The sequence below is a fragment of the Cnephaeus nilssonii genome (genome assembly GCF_951640355.1).
Source record: "Cnephaeus nilssonii genome assembly, chromosome: X".
Taxonomy (NCBI): domain Eukaryota; kingdom Metazoa; phylum Chordata; class Mammalia; order Chiroptera; family Vespertilionidae; genus Cnephaeus; species Cnephaeus nilssonii.
In genome coordinates, this window is record NC_137071.1 from 67613121 (window position 1) to 67627824 (window position 14704).

Below are 14704 nucleotides of genomic sequence, written 5' to 3' on the forward strand. Positions count from 1 at the left end.
TGCTACATACCATCTCACACACATATTCCTCCAACTACACAATAGATCTTTGACCTACACCATTAAACCAAAATCCCATAACAACTTCTGACTTTGTCACCTGCACACAAACGCCCAGCCCCAAAGGGCCTGCTCCAAAACAACTGTAGAGGTTGGTATCTCATTGATAATATTTTTAGTTCAAGCCATGGAGAACTTCTTTGTAGTCCCTATATATGGCAGAATAATTGGTTTATGGGGCTTCATTCTGGCTACTTGAAAAAGATTCTGTTTTATCTAACTACCTTGGGCTATGTATAAGCCTCTAAAAAGCTACTTTTCTGATGGCTCAAACCTTTTCCAATCTGGTGTTTGGTGGTTTTTTAATGGCTGGGATTTTATTGGGGGAAAGCCTTATAGGAAGAGAAATGGAAAAACATGTCAAAAAGACATAGTTCCAGGGGGAAAGGGGGTGGAAAGAGATTAACCAATGAACTTATATGCAAATATGCATAACCCATAGACACAGATAATAGCCCAGTGAGGGCCTGGGGGAAGGAACAGTGCAAGGTGAGAGGGTCAATGCGGGGGAAAGGGGGACATCTGTAATATTTTTAATAACAAAGATCACCCTGGCTGGTTTGGCTCAGTTGATGGAGCATCAGCCTGTGGATGGAAGGGTTCTGGGTTCAATTCTGGTCAGGGGCACATGCCCAGGTTGCGGCCTTGATCCCTAGTAGGGGGCATGCAGGAAACAGCTGATCAATGATTCCCTCTCATCATTGATGTTTCTATCTCTCTATTTCTCCCCCTTCCTCTTTGAAATCAATAAAAATATATTTTTAAAAATAAGATTTAGAAAATATTAAGACAATATGGTGCAAACAATATTAAAAAAAAGAAAAATATAATTACAAAGATCAATTTTTTAAAATGTTTTTTTAAAAAAAACCATAGTTCCAAAGTGGATGTGTCAAATTAGCTTTCCTTGGCCCAAAGTGAACAAGCAATGAGCCATCTGGTAAAGACACAGACCAAAAGTACCTGGGCAAACACCTGACCCTGGATGACAAAAAGTATCTATTGTAAGAGAGGAAAGCCATCCACAAGTATTTTACCCAAACAATAAAGAAATAACACAAGATTTTTGGTATTCTTGAAATTTCTCTTTAAATTAAAACTGGACTTAATTCCTCATATTTATTTCATAATAAAGAGGTTAAAGGGAAAATGAATAAGAAAAAACACTTCAGAGAGAAACCAAGATGGCGGCATACGTGAACACCTAAACTGCTGCTTTGCACAACAATTTTAAAACTACAGATAAAAGACAGAATGGACATCATCCAGAACCACAGGAAAGCTGGCTGAGTGGAAAGTCTACAACTAGAAGGAAAGAGAGGGGCACATGGAGACTCAGAGGAGCTCCAAAGGCTGAGGTGTGGAGACACGCACGCAGACAGGACAGGCAGCTGAGTGTCTGGCTGGCTCTCTCTAGTGGGAGGGAGACGAAAGCTCCCAACTGCACTGAACCCCAGTTCCGACTGCACTGAACCCCAGTTCTGGGTGAGACCCTTGGGACCCAGACTCATATGGGGGAATCTGGACTGTCGGGAAAAGAGAGGAGCGCACGGAAACTCAGGGGAGCTGCGAAAAGCAGAGGTCTGGAGGCGTGCATGCGTGTGTGCACAGAGAGGACTGCAGCGATTACCGAGGGACACTGAGACGCAGGGGCCTCATAGGGCAGGGCTGATGGGAAGCCAAGGCTGTCTGCTCAGCCCTGAGACTCTGGCCCATCCAAGCTGAGCACAGAGAATTTTGCAATTTTGCAAGTCTTGTATCATAAGGCTGTCTTCAGCACAGAAGTTCTCCCAGAGTAGACACAGCTGATCCTCATAGCCAATTGGCCTGGAGATCAATTCCTCCCAGTGATACCAACAACAATCAAGACTTAACTACAACAAGGCTGTACAAACAGTCCACAAAGGGGTGAACCAAGAGTGTTCACCTCAGGTAACTGGGGAGGCTGAGCCACTGGTCCCTATAGTACACCTAGCACACAAAGCTACTCTACCAACTCAGGGAAGCAGCCAAAATGTGGAGACAAAGAAACAGATCACAAACGAAAGAAATGGAGGAAAACAAATGATTGGATATAGAGTTCAAAACCATGGTTATAAGGTTTTTCAAGAATTTACTAGAAAAGGCCGATAAATTTAGCGAGACCCTCGAGGATATGAAAAAGGACCAACTAGAAATTAAACATACACTGACTGAAATAAAAAAAATATTATACAGAGACCTACCACCAGACTAGAGGAACACAAGAATCAAGTCAAAGATTTGAAATACGAGGAAGCAAAAAACACTCAACCAGAAGAGCAAAAAGAAAAAAAGAATCCAAAAATTTGAAGATAGTGTAAGGAGCCTCTGGGACAACTTCAAGTGTACCAGCATCCGAATTATGGGGGTGCCAGAAGAAGAGAGAGAGCAAGATACTGAAAACCTATTTGAAGAAATAATGACTAAAAACTTCCCCTACCTGGTGAAAGAAATAGACTTACAAGTCCAGGAAGTGCACAGAACCCCAAACAAAAGGAATCCACACCCAGAACTGAAATATCATTGCTGACTTGTACACATAAGGAAATGTTCGACATTGAAGTTGGGACTCAAAAGAACTGTTGGCCCAGAAAGAAACTCACTACAGACTGATTCATTTGCCTCCCAGCAAATAACCATTATGGCTTGTCTCATTTTCGGTGCTTATAGGTATATTTCTTATATCACCTGATCTCACGGATCTAAGGGAAATAATGAACAACATAAGCTGAAGAACAAAAACAGACCTTGCGGCAGGGAAGCATCGACCAGATTGTTAAACCTCAGAGGGAAGGCAGGGGAGGGTGGGGGAAAGGGGGAGAGATCAACCAAAGGACTTGTGTACATACATATAAGCCTAACCAGTGGTCATGGACAACAGGGGGGTGGGGGCATACGTGGGGAGGGGTTTGGGATGGGAATAGGGGAATGAGGACAATTATGTGATACCATAACCAATAAAGAAATTTTTAAAAAAATAACGATAACTGAATAAAATGCTAAAAAAAAAAAAAAGGAATCCAAAGAGGACCACAGCAAGACACATCATAATTAAAATACCAAGAGCAAAAGACAAAGACAGAATATTAAAAGCAGCAAGAGAAAAAACAGTTAATTACCTACAAGGGAGCACCCATACGATGGTCAGCTGATTTCTCAACAGAAACTATGCAGGCCTGATGGGAGTGCCAAGAAATATTCAAAGTGATGAATAGCAAGAACCTACAACCAAGATTACTCTACCCAGTAAAGCTATCATTCAAAATTGAAGTTCAGATAAAGAGTTTCACAGATAAGAAAAAGCTAAAGGAGTCCATCACCACCAAACCAGTATTATATGAAATGCTGAAAGGTACTCTTTAAGAAGAGGAAGAAGAAGGAAAAGGTAAAGATAAAAATTATGAACAACAAATACATATCTATCAACAAGAGAATCTAAAAATCAAGGGAATTAAAAATCTGATGAACAGAATAAATTGGTGAATATAATAGAATCAGGGGCATAGAAAGGGAGTGGACTGACAATTCTCAGGGGGAAAGGGGTGTGGGGGCTGCGGGATGAGACTGGACAAAAATATACACTTATGGATGAGGACAGTGTGGGGGAGGTAAGGGCAGAAGGTGGGGTGGGAACCAGGTGGAGGGGAGATATGAGGGAGGGTAAAAGAGGAACAATTGTAATAATCTGAACAATAAAGATTCATTAAATTTGAAAAAAAGGAAAAACACTTCATAAATATTTAAGACAACCCACATGATCTAGCCCTATAAAACAACTTGTTTTGCTTCTCTTTTGTTATCCTGTTGGCAGTGTCCCTACTTATCATGCCCTACAGAGAGATTGCTTTATCATGAAGCAACTGGAAAACTTTCACCTAGCAAATCACTCAAATAGAGCATAATTTTATCTACCATACTACATCGGTGTCTGTATTCCACTATTCTTTCAAAGGGATCCCATTACACCAAAGTATCCTTTGAAATGCATTTTCCTTTCCAGCTCAAATAATCTTAATTTCTTCACTGATCCTATGCAGTCTATTCCATACTGAGCCATTTATGCTATTGGGCCAAAAAACTCCTAGAGAATGAAGTTCTTAATTGTTCAGCGTGCTCCCTTTATATATCATCCAGAGCTTTCCAAGTGCTTAGAAATATAAAAATTCTTACATCCAACCAGTCAAGAAAGCCCCTGGCAGTTATTCTCTTTTTTTATTTTTAATCTTTATTGTTCAGAATATTATGGATGTTCCTCTTTTCCCCCCCATAGCTCCCTCCACCCGGTTCCCACCCCACCCCAGGCCCTCGCCCCATCCACTGTCCTTGTCCATAGGTGTAAGATCTTTGTCTAATCTCTTCCCACACGCCCCACACATCCGCCCCCCTGAGAATTGTCAGTCCGCTCCCTTTACATGCCCCTGATTCTATTACATTCACCAGTTTATTCTGTTCATCAGATTTTTTTATTTATTTGATTTTTAGATTCACTTGTTGATAGATATGTATTTATTGTCACTTTGTTGTTCACAATTTTTATCATTACCTTTTTCTTCTTCTTCCTCCTCTTAAAGAATACCCTCCAGCATTTCATATAATACTGGCTTGGCGGTGATGAACTCCTTTAGCTTTTTCTTGTCTGTGAAGCTCTTTATCTGACCTTCAGTTCTAAGTGATAGCTTTGCTGGGTAGAGTAATCTTGGTTGTAGGTTCTTGCTATTCATCACTTTGAATATTTCTTGCCACTCCCTTCTGGCCTGCATAGTTTCTGTTGAGAAATCAGCTGACAGTCATATGGGTACTCCCTTGTAGGTAACTAACTCTTTTTCTCTTGCTGCTTTTAAGATTCTCTCTTTGTCTTTTGCTCTTGGCATTTTAATTATGATGTGTCTTGGTGTGGTACTCTTTGGATTCCTCTTGTTTGGGATTCTCTGAGCTTCCTATACTTTAAGTCTATTTCTTTCACCAAGTAGGGAAAGTTTTCTGTCATTATTTCTTTATATAGGTTTTCAATATCTTGCTCTCTTCTTCTGGCACCCCCATAATTTGGATATTGGTACACTTGAAGTTGTCCCAGAGGCTCCTTACACTATCTTCATATTTTTGGATTCTTTTTTCTTTTTGCTCTTCTGGTTGGGTGTTTTTTGCTTCCTCGTATTTCAAATCTTTGACTTGATTCTTGGGATACTTGAGGCTACTGTTGAATCTCTGTATATTATTCTTTATATCAGTCAGTGTATGCTTAATTTCTGACTGGTCCTTTTCTTTTCTTTTTTTTTTTTTTTTTTTTTTTTTTTTTTTTTTTTTGCATTCTCACTAAGATCCTTGAAGGTCTCACTAAGTTCTTAAGAGGTTTCTAGAAGATTGTTGAGTAACCTTATAACTGTGGTTTTGAACTCTATATCCAGTAGTTTGCTTTCCTCCATTTCTTTCATTTGTGACATGTTTCTTTGTCTCCGCATTTTGGCTGCTTCCTTGTGTTTGTTTCTATGTATTTGGTAGAGCTGCTAAGTCTCCTTGAGTTGATAGGTGGCCTTGTGTGGTAGGTGTCCTATAAGGCCCAGTGGCTCAGCCTCCCCAATCACCTGAGGTGGACACTGTTGGTGCACCCCTTTCGGGGCTGAGTGCTCAGTCTTGTTGTAGTTAAGCCTTGATTGCTGTTGGTATCACTGGGAAGAATTGTCCTCCAGGCCAATTGCCTGTGAGGACCCGCTGTGTCTACAATGGAAGAGCTGCTGTGCAGGAGACATCCTTATGGGGCAGGACTTGCTTCAGTGTGGCTTTGGTGCTCACTGAGTCTTCCCCTTGTTTGTGTCACTTATGGATGTAAAGAGTTATAATGTGCTATGGTCTCACACTGACCACTGGGTACACTGGCTCTTGGATCTCCAAGGAGATGAAAAGTCAGCCACTGCTTGGGACCACCAAGCAGGAGCTACAGAGAGGTCTGCAGATTCCTCCTCTTTGTATCGGGTTTGGAAGTGCCCAGACGAGGCCCAGCTGTGAAGTACGGCATGCTGCTGCTGGTGGCCTTGGGTCTTCTTTTTATAGCTTTGACCCAGTTGCTGCCTGTTTGACAGGTTTTAGGCTGAGAAAGGACAGGCCATTCATATGCAAAAGCTGCTTCACACAGCTTGGGTGGGGATGTAAATTGGGTGGGGCGGGGTCTCAGGGAATCACCAGGGTGGAGCAAACAGCAATGGCTGTCAGTCAGCCCTGCACTAGAGAGGGTCCAGCACAGGAATAATGACCATTGCAAGCACCTCCATCTGAAAGAAAGCCACCCTCACATTCCTGCCCCAATGCCAGACAGTCCAGTTTCTCCCCATATGTGTCTGGGTCTCCCAGGGTCTTGCCTGGAACTGGAGTTCAGAGCAAGTGGGAGCTTATATCCCCCTCCCAATTAAAAAAGCAGCACACCTGGTGCCAGCCCGTTCTGCGCCTCCACACCTCCTACCAGTCTCAATGCACTTTCTTATTTACCTCTCTCGTTATAGTACTTCCACTCAACCAGCTTTCCCATTGTTCTGGATGATAGTTGTTCTGTCTTTTTCTTTTTTTCTTTTTTTTCCTCCATTTTTTTATTAAGGTATTATATGTGTACATATATTTCCATTGTCCCCCCACCCCACTCCCATACATGCCCTCACCCCCCAGTGTTTTGCATCCATTGGTTATGCTTATATGCATGCATACAAGTCCTTTGGTTGATCTCTTATCTCCCCCACCTCTCCCTAACCTTCCAACTGTAATTTGACAGTCTGTTTGATGCTTTACTGCCTCTGTATCTATCATTTTGTTCATCAGTTTATAATGTTCTTTATTATCCACAAATGAGTGAGATCATGTGGTATTTTTCATTCATTGACTGGCTTATTTCACTTAACATAATGTTCTCCAGTTCCATCCAGGTTGGTGCAAATGGTAAGAATTCCTTCTTTTTTATAGCAGCGTAGTATTCCATTGTGTAGATGTACCATAGTTTTCTGATCCAGTCATCTGCTGACGGGCACCTAGGCTGTTTCCAAATCTTAGCTATTGTAAATTTAGTTGTAATTTTGATGTGGTTGTGAGAGGCAGCAAGTACAGGTGTTTACCTATGCTGCCATCTTGGATCTCCCTCCTGGAAGTTATTATCTTTATGAATAATGAATCTATGACCACAGATAATTATTAATAATAATAAATTTTAAAATACACACTGAATATGATACAACTAAAAGTTCCAAGTGGATCAAGAAAAACAGTTTAATTTAAAAAAGAGAAATATTGTTTCTAATTCAAAGCCAATGAACAGAACTGTCTTGACAATATTTCTCTGACCAAAAGATCCATGCCAAAATAATGCTAGCAAACAACTGATAACAGCATGGATGTTCCCATTAGTTAAGGATGATTTTTTATTCCAGCGACTATCTTGCCAATAAAATGTAAATAATGATTTGTAAGGAGTCCAATTATCTGGGTCAGCAATGTAGTTGAAATAAACAAAAGTATCTACCTGTCACCTTTATTTGTTTTAATCTTTATTGTTGAAAATATTACATAGGTCCTCCTTTTCACCTGTCACCTTTCTTCACACATATCCAGCCATTGCTGAGACTGAGAATGGATAAAGTTCCTAGACATCAGAGAAAAAGGGAATGTGGACATTGAGTACCACTGAATGCCTCTAAACCAGGTAACTGGACATGTCAGAGATGAAACCTACCACTTTACGGTGTCATTAACTAAAAATGAGCAGGAAGTTCAACCTTGGAGAAGATAGATTTTTTTAAAAAATTTTACCATTGTGACATTGTTCAAATTAGAACATCAAGGGAGAATATTTCATGTTACTGTTAATAAAAATAAGATCTTGATTGTAAAAATCTTATTTTATCATTTCTTTTTCTTTATTGGCACAATATTAATTAAGTTTTTAATAGTCCCAAGCTCTATTCTTATAATGATATCTAAAATAAGAAAGAATTATTCATTTCATCATTGAGCTGATCTTAGTCATCTCAGCAAACCCCAGATAAGCAAAGCTAAAACAATAACATTTACATTCAATAATAGCAGTAATTGACACATTCAATTCCCAGAGCTAGACACATAGTGGACATTTTTAAATATTTTTAAATAAATGAATGATGTATATGTGGATATGGATTGTCCCTGCCTGATATTAGAATACTATATACATGAGGCAAGATTAAAAAAAAGCTGTAAGTCACACATATAGATACATCATATACATACCTTGTCTTCAAACAATTAAATATGTCACTTGGTACATTTGCAAGAAGCTAAAGACATTTCAAAAGATTCTATATGAGAAAAACTAGGGGAAAATAACCACATGAATTGCAAAATAGTGTATCTAGCCTCAAATATGCTAATTCAGGTCCAGAGGGAACTAGTCAACCTCTTTGCTGAAGTAAAGATAAAACTTTTTGACAGAAAGTGCTATTCTGATAAAATGAAATTTTCAATTATTCTATGAACATCTGGTACATGCTACCATTTCTGGAACCCTGCAGCACACTATTTTGCAATGTCACAAAATCTTGTCCATTGAGAACTCCCTATTTTGCCAAGAAACTAGCTGAAATTAGTATTTGGAAATTTAGTAAGGTGAGAGATGAGTCAGGGGAATAGACAAAAGAATAAGAAAGGGATGTGCAGTCACTGAATTATACTTTCATTAAAAGACTAGAGGAAATGAAATTACACATTGTTGGTACAGTGTTGAAAGTGTAAATATCTTAATACACCTGTGGTTGAAAATAGAATATGCATAGTATGCACCCTACAGAACATTTCCTTGGCTAATTTGTAACAGCAGTTGCATTAGACACAGATTAAGTTCTTCAAATCCATGTTTTACACAACAAACATGTTAAATGATATTCAGGTGGTGAAACCAGCAAATAAACAAGTTAGTAAAATGCAGAAGAACCTACACTTTGCAAAATACAGCAATCATTATATTGCATTTGGGTGCATTTGGATGTGAACAGCAGATAAATGTTATTGCAAATTTCTGTATGTTGCTCTCATTTGGTATCAATTAGCATGGGAGGGAAACCAATTCAGTATTTTAATGAACTCCAAATTACGTGCATATTAGCACAAGTAGAGCCATCTTTCCAGCTAATGAATTTATAATCAATAATTCAAACCATAATGTAAGAGAGATTAAGTGTGATTTGAAACAAATTAATTGGGCTTGGTACTAGTATGTATAGTGCTAGGACATGATCTCCATAAAACTAAGTTTCATATCAGGACCATATATTTAAGTAAGCATAACAGTAATATACATCATCACAAAGGGTCATGCAAAGAAGCAAGGAGGAGACAGAAGCCTACTAACCCCAGCACTACTCAACCCAGAAATTACCCTGATAGGAAGAGATTCAAGCCCAGTGATACCCCCAGTTGTGCAACAAACCCATGAGCCTCTGGCATCTCTGACCACCCTACTTATCAGTTACTGTTCTTAGAGATTGCAGAAATTACATGAGATGAAATTCTTGTTCATGCCAGAAGGTGATAATTTTAGCAAAGAACTTGAATTCAGGGAAGGAAAGCATTGATTAAAATATTTGAATGTGACACCCACACTCAGCATAAAATCACCTCAGAAAACAAACCAGGTGGTCAAATTTGCTGAGTGACAACATTTGCTTGTTCTCATGGCACTCTGAGAGCTACAGAGTGATAGCATTCCAAAAAGTGTCATATGACAGTAGAAATTATAAGATAAAGAATTTTCCATCACCTTCTTTTCTGGGAACAAGAACTATGGTACTGGGGACAAGCTGAGACATATTAAATCAAAGGCACTGCAGATGACAAATTATATTATAATTCAGTCACCTGGCAACTAGGAAATTCAGCTCAACCAGTTCATCAACCCACTGACCTGGTTTTTGGCATGTAGAGAATAATACAAGGATTGATAATAATCCAAAAACATAGATTCCTCTCATTCCCTTACTCCACCCTGTCCCAGCTCAGGGATGTGTTTGGTGGAAGCAATCAAAACAATCCAAAGACAAGTAGTTAAACCCCTAAATTTTGCCTTTTAATTGCAAAAGCCTTCCAGACATTCTCCTTTCTAAGTTGTATATATTGATTCTGGGTTCCCATCCCTAGAAATGTGTTCTCAGGGAAGAGTTGCTGAAAATTAAGGGATTTAAGTCTTTACTCGAAGAGTCACAAAGCATTCTTGACATTCATACCGAGCATTCTTCTGCTATAGTTGTAAGAACAAAGCCACCCCCCCCAAAAAAAAAATCTTTTGGCAGTGTAAAGAAGCATGAAATAGGTGTCTCAGAAAGCTAAAACAGATATAGTTTGTAACTTTTCTTCAACCACTAGCAACACAATATTATCTCATTGAACAACCTGTTCCCACTCTAGCTGCATAAAGTTATCTGCTTTTCAAAAATTCTAAGGTTTCCCATCAATCATGTGTCTACATATGTGCAAAGAAATATGCTGTACTAATATCCAAATTAGAAACATCACAGAGAGATCTACAAACATGAAATCCAAGGTGAGCTAAACTCCCCAAAACAAAGGTGTAAGGTACACTCTATTGGGTATATTTGACCCAACTTTGAAATGCTTCTGACAGAAACAGAAGAAATATTATCAAGATCAGAGTTACTCTGACAAGGTTATTAAAACCCTTGCTCTTCTCCAGAAACATCCACTCAAATATCAAGAATAGTTAAGCTCTGAAACCCTCAGGATTTTAGAGCAATTGGGTTTGAGATGCCAATCACAGTATCAATGAGCCAAAGAGACCTGGGACTACCTTGTTTCCCCTTTAGGAATCTTTGAGACTTTCAGTGATGGTCTGAATCCAGAGAAGATTCCATTTTATCCTCCTTAACTTTCTAAATTGGTTGGCCTCAATAGCAATGATATACCATACTGCCCTGGATTGAATCTAACTAAAACTATTCTAGATTGAATGATCAGGCATGCATGGTAAATTAACTCAGTGCTTGCATTTCAACCACCGTGCCTTAGGATAAAAGGAAAAACATTTATTATGTGAATCCAGGTTTGAGATAGTAAAATGTTATAAAATGTCAATTGTTGAAATTGTTGCTGTTGTTTGAGATAATATTCAAACCAAGCAAATTGGTGACACAGTCTGGGTAGCTAGCCTAGAGTTCATTTTGGATATAACAATTAAGTATCATTATGGAAAGCTCAGAAGTACTCGGATATTATAAGGAAGAGCCTGAGATATAAACAAGACCTGAATTCCCTTTGTACCTGAACGTTAATGATTCAACCAAATTAAAAAGAGCAAACCCAGGTGTTGGTTCAAGGTTTATCCACTGCTAGACAAATGGAAACAATGAAGATACACACATGAAAATATAATATTAAGAAAGAAAATGTGAAAATGTTGCCAAAATGGAACAAAAACTGTGTTTGTATATAATCATCTTACCTTATAATAGAGAAACATGCAAATTGACCGCACCTCTGCTATGCCCACGATTGGGCCAGCAGGAGGCTGGGGGCGGGACTCCGGGTGGCATATCCGCCGTTGAGAAGATCAAGATGGCGGTGCCCAGTGGCCGGGCCCATGCCGCCACTCCCGGGGGTGCCTGGGGCGATTGGCACCCCGGGGGGTGTGGCCGGGCCCATCGGCACCCGGGGGGGGCATGACCGGGCCCATGCCGCCGCTCCTGGGGGTGCCTGGGGCGATCGGCACCCCGGGGGGGCATGGCCGGGCCCATGCCGCCGCTCCCGGGGGTGCCTGGGGCGATCAGCACCCCCGGGGGGCGTGGCCGGGCCCATGCCGCTGCTCCCCGGGGTGCCTGGGGCGATCGGCACCCCGGGGGGGCATGGCCGGGCCCATGCCGCCGCTCCCGGGGGTGCCTGGGGCGATCGGCACCCCGGGGGGGCATGGCCGGGCCCCTCCCGCCCCTCCCGCCCCTCCCGGGGGTCTCGGGGTTGATCTTCCACCTGGGGGGGCGTGGCCCGGCCCCTCCCGCCGCTCCTGGGGGTCCCAAGGGCCGAGGCTTTCCGGGCCTTGGGCACCAGCGGGGAGCCTGCACCGATCGCAGGAAACCACTGGGGGTCGGCTCCTGTGATCGGTAGCAGGGAAGCTGGGTGCGGAGAGCCCAAGGCCAGGAAAGCCTGGGGCGGAGGCTTTCCCAGCCTTGGGCACCAGTGGGCAGCCTGCACGGATCGCAGGAAACCACTGGGGGTCGGTTCCTGCGTTCCTTAGCAAGGATGTTGGGTGCGGCCGAGCCCAAGGCCACCGCCCGGGGCCAAGCCCCAACCCTGAAAAAGGCAGAAGGCGGTGGCCACAGCCAAGGCCTGGGTCCCTGGTGCCGGCAGAAAACTGGTGCAGGCAGCCATGTGAATGAAGGTCTATTGCACGAATCTTCGTGCAAACGGGCTACTAGTCTTCTATATAATCTACATTTTTTATGTAGGAGAAACTGGAGATATTGCTCCCCATTTGCTTAGAATAATCTCATTATTACATAATCTAATATATGTATACATTATATACTATATATCCCATTTGTAAGGAACACTCCCTCAGAAGAAAACTAGCTGTAGTCAACTGATATTGTTTTCCTAGAGAAATGTGACAAAAATTAAAACATATGTTCTAGCTAAGGATAAACTGAGAATCAATTATGAATATTTCCTTTCCTAAAGTCATTTAATATTAGAGAGCATCTAACTAAAACCCTTTCTGATATAAATTAAATAGCTTTTCTTTGAGACACAAGACTAGTAAATGATACATATCAGTCTGTGTCCTGTGACACATTGCTAATTTGCTGATAAAGTTTCTTTTTCAATTATATAAATGGGTTTTTTTAGCTTTAGTAAGGTTGCCCAGAAAGTATATTATCTCTGAGGATGTTACTACTCATTAAATAGGGAAGGCAGCAGTGCACAATCAGTAGTGACCTCTCTATATTATAGACCTTGACACTTGGATCTACTGGGGAGGAATGGATTAGAAAATTTAATAGAATATACAGTGAATAATTTTTTTCTATGGAAAACATTTTGTTTTGTGGATTATGATTTTTTTTCCTTTGGATTCATTTACAAGACCAAAACAAAAGCATTTAATGATGTTTACAGTGAAATGAAACAGCTGAAGACCAGCACATAATCACCATATTTTGTTTTCTCATCTTTAAGTCTTTTAGCAGTGGGGCTTCCAGCTGAGCTTGCGTCTAAGATGTAGCCAAGCATTCTGAAGCTTCACTGAGCCTAAACACCAAGCTGAATTCATAGTTCTTAACTGAAAAAGACAGGCTGTTCGCCTACCATGTTTGCATCAGTAAAATATTGAAAATGACATTTGTGCCCAAGTCCATCCAAACATTCTGCCTTAGCTGAACACTGCTAATATTTTTGTACCCTGATTTATGCCTAACACAGTTTTAAATAGCTCTTCTTGCTAAAGCACGTGTGGCTGAGGTCACAAAAATAGACTCTTCTTCATACATGAGTATGCTACCTGACATTTACTTTGAAGTACATGCACTTTGAAGTGTTTTTCATATCCACCAAATGTCAAACTGAGTCAGCAATGTTTTCTTACCCTGGAATTTCTTATGACCAATGGCATGTATTTTTGTGGTAACCAAAGAGATCTGGCAAAGCAGTTTCATAAACATAATAGAATATCTGGTACTTCCCCTCCTTAGCAAAGAATATGCAATCTGTGGTCAGAGAACAGAGTCTCTCTCTGGGTAAGTTAACCAGCCTGATATGGAAATAACATCCACCCCTTTGGTCTCAATGGTGCTGTGTTCTATGCAACTAGAGTGTTCAATTTCATTCATATACTAAAGCAAAAGGAGGGTATAGTAGAAGAATATCATGTAAGGAAAAATAACCTGTAAGTAAATTACATTGAGAAAATTAATACTTTAGAAAATTAATTGTAAGGCTAAAAGCAAGACACCCATGAAAAACACACAAGGTGTCAAAACAAGCCAGAGGAAAATCATTTGGGCAAAAAATGAAATAGGATCCCAAGTCAAATTTATAGAAAATATTCCTTTATTAACTTTTGGTCGAGAATATGTTTGTATATTTTTAGAAAACAACTCCGAGACCATGTGGATTCCAGCAACAGAGAGGAATCTACAGGACTACTCCAGCCATGAAGACAGAAGAGAAGCAGTCCAGAGATGGAAGACGCTGATGTGATCTTCCCATACTAGCAGTTAACAGCTGTGCATCACTGCAGGTTGCCCAGGACCAAACCAGAGAGAGTCGGACCTGCATTACCACCATTTGTCCACCATCCAGAACTGAAATGTCAGTGCTGACATGTACACATAAGGAACTGTTAGACATTGTAATAGGGTCTCAAAAGAACTGTTGGCCCAGAAAGAAACTCACTACAGACTGATTCATTTGCCTGTCACCATAACCATTATTGCTTGTCTCATTATCGATTCTTATAAGTGTATTTCTAATAGCACATGATCTCATTCATCTAGTGGAAATAATGAACAACATAGACGGATGAACAAGAACAGACCCAGAAACAAGGAGGCACGGATCAGACTGTTGGGCCTCAGAGGGAGGATAGGGGAGGGTGGGGGTAAAGGGGAGAGAT

The 14704-nt window shown here is 40.7% G+C and overlaps 1 protein-coding gene across 3 annotated transcripts in view; it reads right to left on the reverse strand.

Moving 5' to 3' along the window:
- PCDH19 (protocadherin 19) overlaps positions 1-14704 on the reverse strand; it is a gene marked incomplete at its 5' end in the record, with an annotated part of 128285 nt that overhangs the window by 37734 nt on the left and 75847 nt on the right. The window lies entirely within an intron of this gene.